This window comes from Pseudoliparis swirei, chromosome 4 (assembly GCF_029220125.1).
Source record: "Pseudoliparis swirei isolate HS2019 ecotype Mariana Trench chromosome 4, NWPU_hadal_v1, whole genome shotgun sequence".
Classification (NCBI taxonomy): domain Eukaryota; kingdom Metazoa; phylum Chordata; class Actinopteri; order Perciformes; family Liparidae; genus Pseudoliparis; species Pseudoliparis swirei.
Window position 1 is genome coordinate 33,707,030 of NC_079391.1, and position 13,886 is coordinate 33,720,915.

Here is a 13,886-nt window from a genome sequence, read left to right on the forward strand (position 1 = left end):
AGACCTCTAGACCACCAGTCAGGATTAGACCTCTAGACCACCAGTCAGGATTAGACCTCTAGACCACCAGTCAGGGTTAGACCTCTAGACCCCCAGTCAGGATTAGACCTCTAGACCACCAGTCAGGATTAGACTTCTAGACCACCAGTCAGGATTAGACTTCTAGACCACCAGTCAGGATTAGACCTCTAGACCCCCAGTCAGGATTAGACCTCTAGACCACCAGTCAGGATTAGATCCAGCCCTGCAGGCCGAGTCAGTATCAGTCCACTGGCTCAGCAGATATTATGGGATGTGTATTGAGAGCAGCTGCTGGAGGCTTTGCCAACAATGACGTGTTGGAGGCTGCTGAGGGACTTTCTGGGGCTTCTGGGGGTTTTTGGGGGTTTTGGGGGTTTCCGTCGCGGCTGTCCTGAATTATCTTTTGGACTTCGGTGGAACTCCAAAGCAAATGTTCAGCTTGTCACTTGAAGCGCTCCCCACACACAGACACACACAGACACACACACACACACACACACACATTCTCATACAGTCTTTTCTTGTTGTGGTCGGTTGGATAACACTGAAATAATCACACAGATGCATTCTGGGTCGGACTCGCGTGCTTCAGGCGTTTGGCGTAAGCGGGGAGGAAGAGGAGCTGGAGGCACGCGGAGCGTCTAAATCAGGGCTCAGGTCCAAACTGTCAGAATTGCATATAAATTGATGTATAGTACGTCATGTATATGTGTATGTGCATATATCTAATGTTTACAGGTATAGGCATGTTAATAATGTATATGTATGTTAATAATGTAGAAGTAGAGTCATTGTATATACTTCTATACAACCAGAGGAGTCGCCCCCTGGTGGTCAGGAGAGAGAATGCAGCTTTAACACATGAAGCATAGACTTCTATACAACCAGAGGAGTCACCCCCTGGTGGTCAGTAGAGAGAATGCAGCTTCAAAACATGACGTATAGACTTCTATACAACCAGAGGAGTCGCCCCCTGGTGGTCAGTAGAGAGAATGCAGCTTCAAAACATGACGCATAGACTTCTATACAACCAGAGGAGTCGCCCCCTGGTGGTCAGGAGAGAGAATGCAGCTTCAAAACATGACGCATATACTTCTATACAACCAGAGGAGTCGCCCCCTGGTGGTCAGGAGAGAGAATGCAGCTTTAACACATGACGCATAGACTTCTATACAACCAGAGGAGTCGCCCCCTGGTGGTCAGGAGAGAGAATGCAGCTTCAACACACTTCACAGAAGCAGAGGTTGCCGCCTGAGGCTGACTGGTGGAGTCGGCTGCCCTCTAAGGGGCCGCACATCTGCACCGCATCCTGAGTCCACGCTGAACATCCTGTCCAACACCCAGAGCCGACTCGTGAATGTTCCCGGGACGCTCTCGTTACAACACATCGGTGCAACACCCAGCAGACAGGAAGTGAGCGCTCACGTCTCCTTCAGAAACACTCGGGACTTTAACTCAACACAAAAATAAAGAGCGAGTCCACTGACGCAGCACAACTTCTAGTTTAAACTCGTGAACGTGGAGATTCGCTTCTTATAGCACCTACACATGTGAGCTGTGTGTGTGTGTGTGTGGTCTCCTGAGGTCACATTCTTATATTTTCACAGGCAAAATTAAAGCCTGAAACTAACGTGGTCAACACGTCCCACGAGGTCAAGTCCCTTGGTTCTCCATTCAAACACAATAAAAGCTTTAAGAATACACGTTTAAAGATGATGACATCATCGTTTCATTGAGCCAGAAGGACTGCTCATGAGACTCAACTGGCGGCATCGTTTCATTAAACACATGCACCCTCAGCGTTCCCTTATATTTATATTATTTTCCAAACATTCCACGTGGCTCCTGTTAAACTGAGTTTGGATATTTTGAATCCGGCCATATTCCCAATGGAGCAGATTGTCCTTGAGACGCGCGTCATGCTCAGAATGTGACCGGCTGCTCGTAAACACAACGTTTGTTTGTGGAATATTAATTCTCAGCCGGCATATCAACTTTTTTTTGTGGAATATTGTCTTTTTGGGAATAAGGGAAAGCAAGAAGTGGAATAATCGGTGCAATTAAAAGTCACTTAGTACAACCGTGGCTCTGTAGTGTCACCGTGAGACAACCACGAGGTCACATGACCAAAGAATGGCACTCATCCCCGTCAGCCGGCTCAAAATAACACGAAGCAGGTCTACTGTGGCACGAGGATCACACACACACACACACACACACACACACACACACACACACATATATTTAATGTACACATACACAGACGAAAGATAGAGAGATATAAATAAATCTATAAAGTAATAAGTAAAATAAAATATACTATAAAACAAACATAATTCGAAACATATTTATAAAAATATACATATATTATATATATATATATAAATATATGTTTTCAATAGAATTATAAATATATGTTTAATTACATGTTATAAATATATTTATTTAAAAAAATATATATATAATCAAAAATAATAAAAATAATATATATATATATATATATGCTGCATATGTGGGACAATGTTGAACTCCCACTGAAACCAGACCTGCTCTATTGTCTCTGCCCGCCATATATTTCCAGAATAGAATAAATCCCAAGTGACAGTCTGAGAAGTGGATTTCACATCTCTCCTTCCACTGCTGTTGGAACGTGGCTGCAGCGATAACAACGGGCTCACCGAGCGACGACGCGGCCCTGAGACCCGGAACAACTCAAAGCCCATATCGATGCAACAGAAGTCCTCCTGCGGAGAAACAGACCGCCTGGTGCTGAGAGCAGTACTCTATTGCGTCATCGCTCTCAGACCAGCTGGGTTCCCTCCCAAGACCCGCATCCAAAATGGTGTGACGCACAAAGAGTGGTCCAATCCTCGCCGTGAGGTCAGAGGTCAGCGCCCAGAGAGACGAGCCTTCGAGAACATCGTATTCATGTGTTTCTGCATCTTTCATGACGCCCGGGCGCTCCCACATCCCACAACAGCTGGATCCTCAGTAATCACCAGAGGAACCGACTCTCAGAACCATAACCTTCAATCGGGTTCAGGGCAGGTCTCTGAGGTATGACGGTTCTGCCCCTCAGCGGAACCAGAACAACCCTGGCTGGAAGGAGAGAAGTGGAACACGTCTTCAGTGCAGAGTACCACGCTTATTATGACCCGGATCATCAGAATGTAAGCGTCCACGAGTTGGACCGAAAGCTCTACTTTCTATAAATATTGACCCGTCTACTTTTCCACATCCTCCTCTCTTCGGCCCAAGTTTCACCGAGTGAGGTCGTCAGGTGGCTGCCGGCCTCCGACGAGCCCGTCACTGACGCTGCGTTCACAACAACAGCGTTGCCCCGCGAGTAGCGCCCATGAGCCGGGAACGTGTGTGTTGTGTGTGTGTGAGTGTGTGTGTGTGGTGTGTGGTGTGTGGTGTGTGTGTGTGTGTGTGTGTGTGTGTGTGTGTGTGTGTGTGAGTGTGTGTGTTGTGTGTGTGTGAGTGTGTGTGTGTGTGTGAGTGTGTGTGTGTGTGTGTGTGTGAGTGTGTGTGTGGTGTGTGTGAGTGTGTGTGTGTGTGTGTGAGTGTGTGTGTTGTGTGTGTGTGAGTGTGTGTGTGTGTGTGAGTGTGTGTGTGTGTGTGTGTGCGTGACCACAATTGAGAATATTTGCCTCAAATTGATTTCAACTGAGTCGAAAAATTTACCCGACGCCGAGTCGGCCGCTCTAAAGGAGCCGGAAGAGGAAGTTATTCATGATGTCATGAATATATTTATATATTATATTAATGTTATGAACCCGAACACGAGGGCGTTACATGTTCACACGTGTGTGGGACGTCCTCAACACGTACGAAGCAGAACTAGTGGGTAGCTCTTCATTGTGGATGAAGGAGAGGATAACTGTTTCCACGGAGATAAGCCACGCCCCTCAAAGCCCCGCCCCCTTTAGGCTTTCGGAGCCCAGCATGTGATGTTGTGTTCAAGTGTTCAGAGTGTTTAACCCGGCCCGGTGTCGGAGCCGAGGCCTCCCGGCCCAAACCCGCTGACTCCTACCAGCAGCAGGAGCTCGGGGGATGGGCGGCGCCCGGCGGGGAAAGACGACCTCGGTGAGAAACACGCCGCGGCGTCCGCTCGACCGCAGGAACGCAACCGGAGCCGCTCCACGAGTCACGAGCCGCGGCGGGACACCACGGCGAGCCGCGTGGAGCTCAACCAATCACAAGAGCTCCAACAGACCGGGACGAGCTGCGAGCGCGGCAGGAAGGAGAAGTGAGCATGTTGACTTACTGTGTGTGTGTGTGTGTTGTGTGTGTGTGTGTGTTGTGTGTGTGAGTGTGTGTGTGCATGTGTGTGTGAGTGTGTGTCTGTGTGAGTGTGTGTGTGTCTGTGTGTGAGTGTGTGTGTGTGTGTGTGTGTGAGTGTGTGTGTGTGTGTGTGTGTGTGTGAGTGTGTGTGTGAAACCAGAAAAAAACTACCTGTGAGGTCTTGACCTGCTGCTTTAAAAATATGTTTTGGAATCTCCCTCTCTCTCTCTCTCTCTCTCTCTCTCTCTCTCTCTCCCTCTCTCTCCCTCTTTCTCTCTCTCTCTCCCTCCCTCTCTCTATCTCAGTAAAGATGACCCACCTGTATTTCCATGTTTACTACACACACACTTGTTGTCACAGTGTGTTTACCTTTAAATAAATATCCAGTTAAATTCATTTTATTTAGTAAACATAATAATAACATGATGCAGTTTGTCGTAAAGTAAGAGATCTGTTTATATAAATGTGATGCCATGGGAACAGGCCATGGGAACAGTTCCTCCAGTTAACTAACCACACCCCTCAGGGGGAGGAGCCTCCAGTTAACTAACCACACCCATCAGGGGGAGGAGCCTCCAGTTAACTAACCACACCCCTCAGGGGGAGGAGCCTCCAGTTAACTAACCACACCCCTCAGGGGGAGGAGCCTCCAGTTAACTAACCACACCCATCAGGGGGAGGAGCCTCCAGTTAACTAACCACACCCATCAGGGGGAGGAGCCTCCAGTTAACTAACCACACCCCTCAGGGGGAGGAGCCTCCAGTTAACTAACCACACCCATCAGGGGGAGGAGCCTCCAGTTAACTAACCACACCCCTCAGGAGGAGGAGCCTCCAGTTAACTAACCACACCCATCAGGGGGAGGAGCCTCCAGTTAACTAACCACACCCCTCAGGGGGAGGAGCCTCCAGTTAACTAACCACACCCCTCAGGGGGAGGAGCCTCCAGTTTACTCCACAGGAAGTCAGACTTTCATGTCACTGAGCCTGACGTGAAGCATCTGGATCCATGAGGGACATTTCACCCGGCGGCCATTACTCAGAGCAGCTGTTAGTCCCTAGAATACTACTGCATGCCACAGGGCTCACACACACACACTAACACACACAACAACACAACAACACAACAACACACACACACACACAACACACACTTTTCTTCTCCTTTTTGGTTGCGTTGCATTTTAAAGACACTCCTCGTGGGAATGTGTCTAAACCAATCGATCAATACTTCATCCTCACAACGACATCGCAGTGTTTCCCCTTCCATTGTAACAGGGTGGCGCTCGCCACCCTGAAATCTTCTCTATTGATCGTCTATCTACTATTGAAGTCCCCATGCGAGGGCTGAGGACACTGCAGCGCACAGCTCTGTGGAGTGAGACTCTATTTGCTCTCTGTGTTGACTGAGTGACACAAGATGAACATACCTGAGTTACACAGCCGGCTCTCACCCTCACTGTTATATCACTATTATCATAACGTTATATCACTATTATCATAACGTTATATCACTATTATCATAACGTTATATCACTATTATCATAACTTTATCACTATTATCATAACTTTATCACTATTATCATAACGTTATATCACTATTATCATAACTTTATATCACTATTATCATAACGTTATATCACTATTATCATAACTTTATATCACTATTATCATAACGTTATATCACTATTATCATAACTTTATATCACTATTATCATAACGTTATATCACTATTATCATAACAGTATATCACTATTATCATAACTTTATATCACTATTATCATAACGTTATATCACTATTATCATAACTTTATATCACTATTATCATAACTTTATATCACTATTATCATAATGGTATATCACTATTATCATAACGTTATATCACTATTATCATAACTTTATATCACTATTATCATAACTTTATATCACTATTATCATAACGGTATATCACTATTATCATAACGTTATATCACTATTATCATAACTTTATATCACTATTATCATAACGTTATATCACTATTACCACACCTTTATATCACTATTATCATAACGTTATATCACTATTATCATAACGTTATATCACTATTATCATAACTTTATATCACTATTATCATAACGTTATATCACTATTACCATAACGTTATATCACTATTATCATAACTTTATATCACTATTATCATAACGTTATATCACTATTATCATAACTTTATATCACTATTATCATAACGTTATATCACTATTATCATAACTTTATATCACTATTATCATAATTTTATATCACTATTATCATAACGTTATATCACTATTATCATAATTTTATATCACTATTATCATAGATCCTATCTGCCTGATGGAATTCCTGCTCATGACTACGCCACTGTCCTGTTGAGACTCCGCCCACTCCTCCTCCCCACCGCCATCTGCCTGATGGATCGTGGAGGTCTCCATCGTGGAATATGCCTACTATGAACTATTCATACACTCTGTCATATTCATTGAATGTATTTTAACTCTAAATCTGTCCTTCTGTACATTACATCTATTGCATCTGTCCATCCTAGGAGAGGATCCTCCTCTGTTGCTCTCCTCCAGGTTTCTTCCTTTTTCCCCCTGAAGGGTTATTTGGGAGTTTTTCCTGGTCCGATGTGAGGTTTTGGGGCAGGGATGTCTATGTGTACAGATTGTAAAGCACTCCGAGACAAATTTGTAATTTGTGAATAAACTGAATTGAATTGAATTGAATCATAACATTATATCACTATTATCATAACGTTATATCACTATTATCATAATTTGATATAACTATTATCATAACGTTATATCACTATTATCATAACGTTATATCACTATTACCACACCTTTATATCACTATTATCATAACGTTATATCACTATTATCATAACGTTATATCACTATTATCATAATCTTATATCACTATTATCATAACGTTATATCACTATTATCATAACGTTATATCACTATTATCATAACTTTATATCACTATTATCATAACGTTATATCACTATTACCACACCTTTATATCACTATTATCATAACGTTATATCACTATTATCATAACGTTATATCACTATTATCATAACTTTATATCACTATTATCATAACGTTATATCACTATTACCATAACGTTATATCACTATTATCATAACTTTATATCACTATTATCATAACGTTATATCACTATTATCATAACTTTATATCACTATTATCATAACGTTATATCACTATTATCATAACTTTATATCACTATTATCATAATTTTATATCACTATTATCATAACGTTATATCACTATTATCATAATTTTATATCACTATTATCATAACATTATATCACTATTATCATAACGTTATATCACTATTATCATAATTTGATATAACTATTATCATAACGTTATATCACTATTATCATAACGTTATATCACTATTACCACACCTTTATATCACTATTATCATAACGTTATATCACTATTATCATAACGTTATATCACTATTATCATAATCTTATATCACTATTATCATAACGTTATATCACTATTATCATAACGTTATATCACTATTATCATAATTTTATATCACTATTATCATAACGTTATATCACTATTATCATAACGTTATATCACTATTATCTTAATCTTATATCACTATTATCATAACGTTATATCACTATTATCATAACGTTATATCACTATTATCTTAATCTTATATCACTATTATCATAACGTTATATCACTATTATCATAACGTTATATCACTATTATCTTAATCTTATATCACTATTATCATAACGTTATATCACTATTATCATAACGTTATATCACTATTATCTTAATCTTATATCACTATTATCATAACGTTATATCACTATTATCATAACGTTATATCACTATTATCTTAATTTTATATCACTATTATCATAACGTTATATCACTATTATCATAACTTTATATCACTATTATCATAACTTTATATCACTATTATCATAACGTTATATCACTATTATCATAACGTTATATCACTATTATCATAATTTTATATCACTATTATCATAACGTTATATCACTATTATCATAACGTTATATCACTATTATCTTAATCTTATATCACTATTATCATAACGTTATATCACTATTATCATAACGTTATATCACTATTATCTTAATCTTATATCACTATTATCATAACGTTATATCACTATTATCATAACGTTATATCACTATTATCTTAATCTTATATCACTATTATCATAACGTTATATCACTATTATCATAACGTTATATCACTATTATCTTAATCTTATATCACTATTATCATAACGTTATATCACTATTATCATAACGTTATATCACTATTATCTTAATTTTATATCACTATTATCATAACGTTATATCACTATTATCATAACTTTATATCACTATTATCATAACGTTATATCACTATTATCATAATGTTATATCACTATTACCATAACATTATATCACTATTATCATAACGTTATATCACTATTATCATAACTTTATATCATTATTATCATAACGTTATATCACTATTATCATAACTTTATATCACTATTATCATAACGGTATATCACTATTATCATAACGTTATATCACTATTATCATAACTTTATATCACTATTATCATAACGTTATATCACTATTACCACACCTTTATATCACTATTATCATAACGTTATATCACTATTATCATAACGTTATATCACTATTATCATAACTTTATATCACTATTATCATAACGTTATATCACTATTACCATAACGTTATATCACTATTATCATAACTTTATATCACTATTATCATAACGTTATATCACTATTATCATAACTTTATATCACTATTATCATAACGTTATATCACTATTATCATAACTTTATATCACTATTATCATAATTTTATATCACTATTATCATAATTTTATATCACTATTATCATAACGTTATATCACTATTATCATAATTTTATATCACTATTATCATAACATTATATCACTATTATCATAACGTTATATCACTATTATCATAATTTTATATCACTATTATCATAACGTTATATCACTATTATCATAACTTTATATCACTATTATCATAACTTTATATCACTATTATCATAACGTTATATCACTATTATCTTAATCTTATATCACTATTATCATAACGTTATATCACTATTATCATAACTTTATATCACTATTATCTTAATCTTATATCACTATTATCATAACGTTATATCACTATTATCATAACGGTATATCACTATTATCATAATTTTATATCACTATTATCATAACGTTATATCACTATTATCATAACGTTATATCACTATTATCTTAATCTTATATCACTATTATCATAACGTTATATCACTATTATCATAACGTTATATCACTATTATCATAACGTTATATCACTATTATCTTAATCTTATATCACTATTATCATAATGTTATATCACTATTATCATAACGTTATATCACTATTATCTTAATCTTATATCACTATTATCATAACGTTATATCACTATTATCATAACGTTATATCACTATTATCATAACGTTATATCACTATTATCTTAATCTTATATCACTATTATCATAATGTTATATCACTATTATCATAACGTTATATCACTATTATCTTAATCTTATATCACTATTATCATAACGTTATATCACTATTATCATAACGTTATATCACTATTATCTTAATCTTATATCACTATTATCATAACGTTATATCACTATTATCATAACGTTATATCACTATTATCTTAATTTTATATCACTATTATCATAACGTTATATCACTATTATCATAATGTTATATCACTATTATCATAACTTTATATCACTATTATCATAACGTTATATCACTATTATCATAACGTTATATCACTATTATCATAACGGTATATCACTATTATCATAACGTTATATCACTATTATCATAACTTTATATCACTATTATCATAACGTTATATCACTATTATCATAACGTTATATCACTATTATCATAACGGTATATCACTATTATCATAACGTTATATCACTATTATCATAACTTTATATCACTATTATCATAACGTTATATCACTATTATCATAATTTTATATCACTATTATCATAACGTTATATCACTATTATCATAACGTTATATCACTATTATCTTAATCTTATATCACTATTATCATAACGTTATATCACTATTATCATAACGTTATATCACTATTATCATAACGTTATATCACTATTATCTTAATCTTATATCACTATTATCATAATGTTATATCACTATTATCATAACGTTATATCACTATTATCTTAATCTTATATCACTATTATCATAACGTTATATCACTATTATCATAACGTTATATCACTATTATCTTAATCTTATATCACTATTATCATAACGTTATATCACTATTATCATAACGTTATATCACTATTATCTTAATTTTATATCACTATTATCATAACGTTATATCACTATTATCATAACTTTATATCACTATTACCATAACGTTATATCACTATTATCATAACGTTATATCACTATTATCATAACGTTATATCACTATTATCATAACGTTATATCACTATTATCATAACGTTATATCACTATTATCATAACGTTATATCACTATTATCTTAATTTTATATCACTATTATCATAACGTTATATCACTATTATCATAACGTTATATCACTATTACCATAACGTTATATCACTATTATCATAACGTTATATCACTATTATCATAACGTTATATCACTATTATCTAGGGCTGTGAAAATTTAATCAGGTTAATCACAGGTTTCTGTGGATTAATCATGATTAATCCCATATATACATTCAGGGTTTTTCCTGCTGCGCGCGCACCGTCTGTTCGTTAAGTGAGTGATCAGCAGCTGTCCGCTCGGTCCATTCGCGCACCTCACAGTTGCGTATTGATCAGACAAGAAGACACGCTTATCAACTCCAGTGTTTCCCCTCCTATTATAACAGGGGGAAATCTCCACCCGTCACCCTGTAATTATCGCGATTAATGAATTTCAAAATGTGCGATTAATTAGTTAAATTTTTTTAAATCGATTGACAGCCCTAATTCACTGACATGAGGTTATCTTCACTATCACAGTGGAGCGTCATGTCATTGTGTGACGTAACACTGCAACAGACAAACAAGGTGACATGGAATGACTCCACTGTCAATTGTATATTTATGTATATTTATATATATTTACATATATTTATACATATTTACACCAGTAAAGAGGAAGCCTTGGTGCTGGAGGTCAGAGGAGTCCGTGAAGCATCCTCAGCTAGGGACGGGTTCAAAACCCCAAACACGTGTAAACAACAACACCGCTACAGGACCGTGAGGTACGGCGAAACCGTGAGGTACGGCGGAACCGTGAGGTACGGTTAAACCGTGATGTAGGCTAAGGCGGAACCGTGAGGTACGGTAGAACCGTGAGGTACGGCGGAACCGTGAGGTACGGCAGAACCGGCTGCAGCGCAGCGGCTGCTCGGTGAACCCGTCCCCGGCCAGTCGGTCCCTATAGCGGGCCAGCAGCTCCGACTCACCCCGCTTGTGGACGTCACGCACAACCCCACTCCGGTGTCGTCTACCGGCGCTGTCTCATCACACCGGTGTCGGTAACGGGAGGAAAAGGAAGAACAAACGGTTGAGGCGGCCGATGCCGGCTGTCGGCTGTCAGTCTGTCGGTGTCCTGGTCCCGGACGGGAGTCGCTGCTGTCCGGCCGCGAGAAGCTTCTCTAGTCGGTCCGTGAGGGGCCGGCTGTCCGCTCCGCCGCCATCTTGGTCTGTGATGGGGATCTGGCGCGCGCACGCGCGCATCTCTCTCTCTCTCTCTCTCTCTCTCTCTCTCTCTCTCTCTCTCTGGATGGCAGTTTGACGTCACAGCTTCTCTCATCAAGAAAGGATCTCTACAATATACTTGATGCTGACAACGCTCACTATTATATCACTATTATCTCACTGCTATCTCACTATTATCTCACTATTATCTCATTATTATCTCACTATTATCTAATTATTATCTCACTGCTATCTCACTATTATCTCACTATTATCTCACTGCTATCTCACTATTATCTCACTATTATCTCATTATTATCTCACTGCTATCTCACTATTAGCTCACTATTATCTCATTATTATCTCACTATTATCTCATTATTATCTCACTATCTCACTATTATCTCACTATTAGCTTCCTATTATCTTATTATTATCTCAGTATTATCTCACTATTATCTCATTATTTTCTCACTATTATCTCATTATTATCTCACTATAATATCACTGTTATATCATAAGTATCTCACTATTATCTCATTATTATATTACTGGAGTTTAGTTTGATTCAATCATGATCAAAATCTGTAATATTCAAATCTCATTTTGTCAGCAATTAATTACAGATATCCATAATTAATTCATGTTTATTGTCCGATATAAACAAGATGACAGAAGGTGTGTTCATCATTATATTTTGGTCTATTAGTTCCTCCCTATGTGTGTCTTGTGCACAGTAGCTTCATTTATTTGCATAATGTAGTGTTCTGAAGGTGCTGAGTGAGTTGAGTGAGCAGCAGAGGACACCACGTGATGCTCAGCAGGTGGTCTCCTGATGCTCTCCAGGGTTTGGTGTTCCACACACGACCACAACTCACCCTCAGCTCTGGGACCAAGAGCTTCTGTTAACGCTCCTGTTGAAGGAGGCGCCACTGCCCTCTAGTGGCGGGAGCCGTGTACGACATGCACCACCTTGTATCCCACAGCGGCTTCAGCCCTTTTCATGACGACATGTGACCTGAAGGTAGAAGGTGCCACCTGGCTGTCCACAGCACCAGGACGACCTGGTGGTAGAGTCTGAGGCTGTGCTGGGCCAGACGGCCGTCAGTGATTGGCCAATATCTCAAGACGAGGAACACGGGACTGAACTTTATTGTGGTATTTGGCACAAGTACATCATCGTGATGGTAATGATGATGATGATGTGATGATGGTGATGATGATGATGATGATGATGGTGATGATGATGGAATCTCTTGGTTACTCACCGCGGTGCTTATAGCCTCTAGTCATCGAGTCCATCTTTAACTGTTTCTGCAATAATTCAGTTTTCAATTCAGTTTATTTTGGTCCCTCTACAGGATGAACAGAACAATAGAGGTCATGTGACCAGGTGAACAATAGATGTCATGTGACCAGATGAACAATAGATGTCATGTGACCAGATGAACAATAGATGTCATGTGACCAGGTGAACAAAAGATGTCATGTGACCAGATGAACAATAGATGTCATGTGACTAGATGAACAATAGATGTCATGAGACCAGGTGAACAATAGATGTCATGTGACCAGGTGAACAATAGATGTCATGTGACCAGGTGAACAATAGAGGTCATGTGATCAGGTGAACAATAGATGTCATGTGACCAGATGAACAATGGATGTCATGTGACCAGATGATCAATAGATGTCATGTGACCAGGTGAACAATAGATGTC

At 37.9% G+C, this 13,886-nt stretch overlaps 1 protein-coding gene across 2 annotated transcripts in view; it reads right to left on the reverse strand.

Annotated features, from left to right (window-relative positions):
* Positions 1-12,176, reverse strand: part of LOC130192988 (C-myc promoter-binding protein-like) — a 48,674-nt gene extending 36,498 nt beyond the window's left edge. For both annotated transcript variants that reach the window (XM_056413235.1, XM_056413234.1), the window contains exon 1: positions 11,931-12,176. The gene's annotated coding sequence lies outside the window, so the exon portion shown is untranslated. The remainder of the gene's footprint in view (positions 1-11,930) is intronic.
* Positions 12,177-13,886: the final 1,710 nt, after the last annotated feature.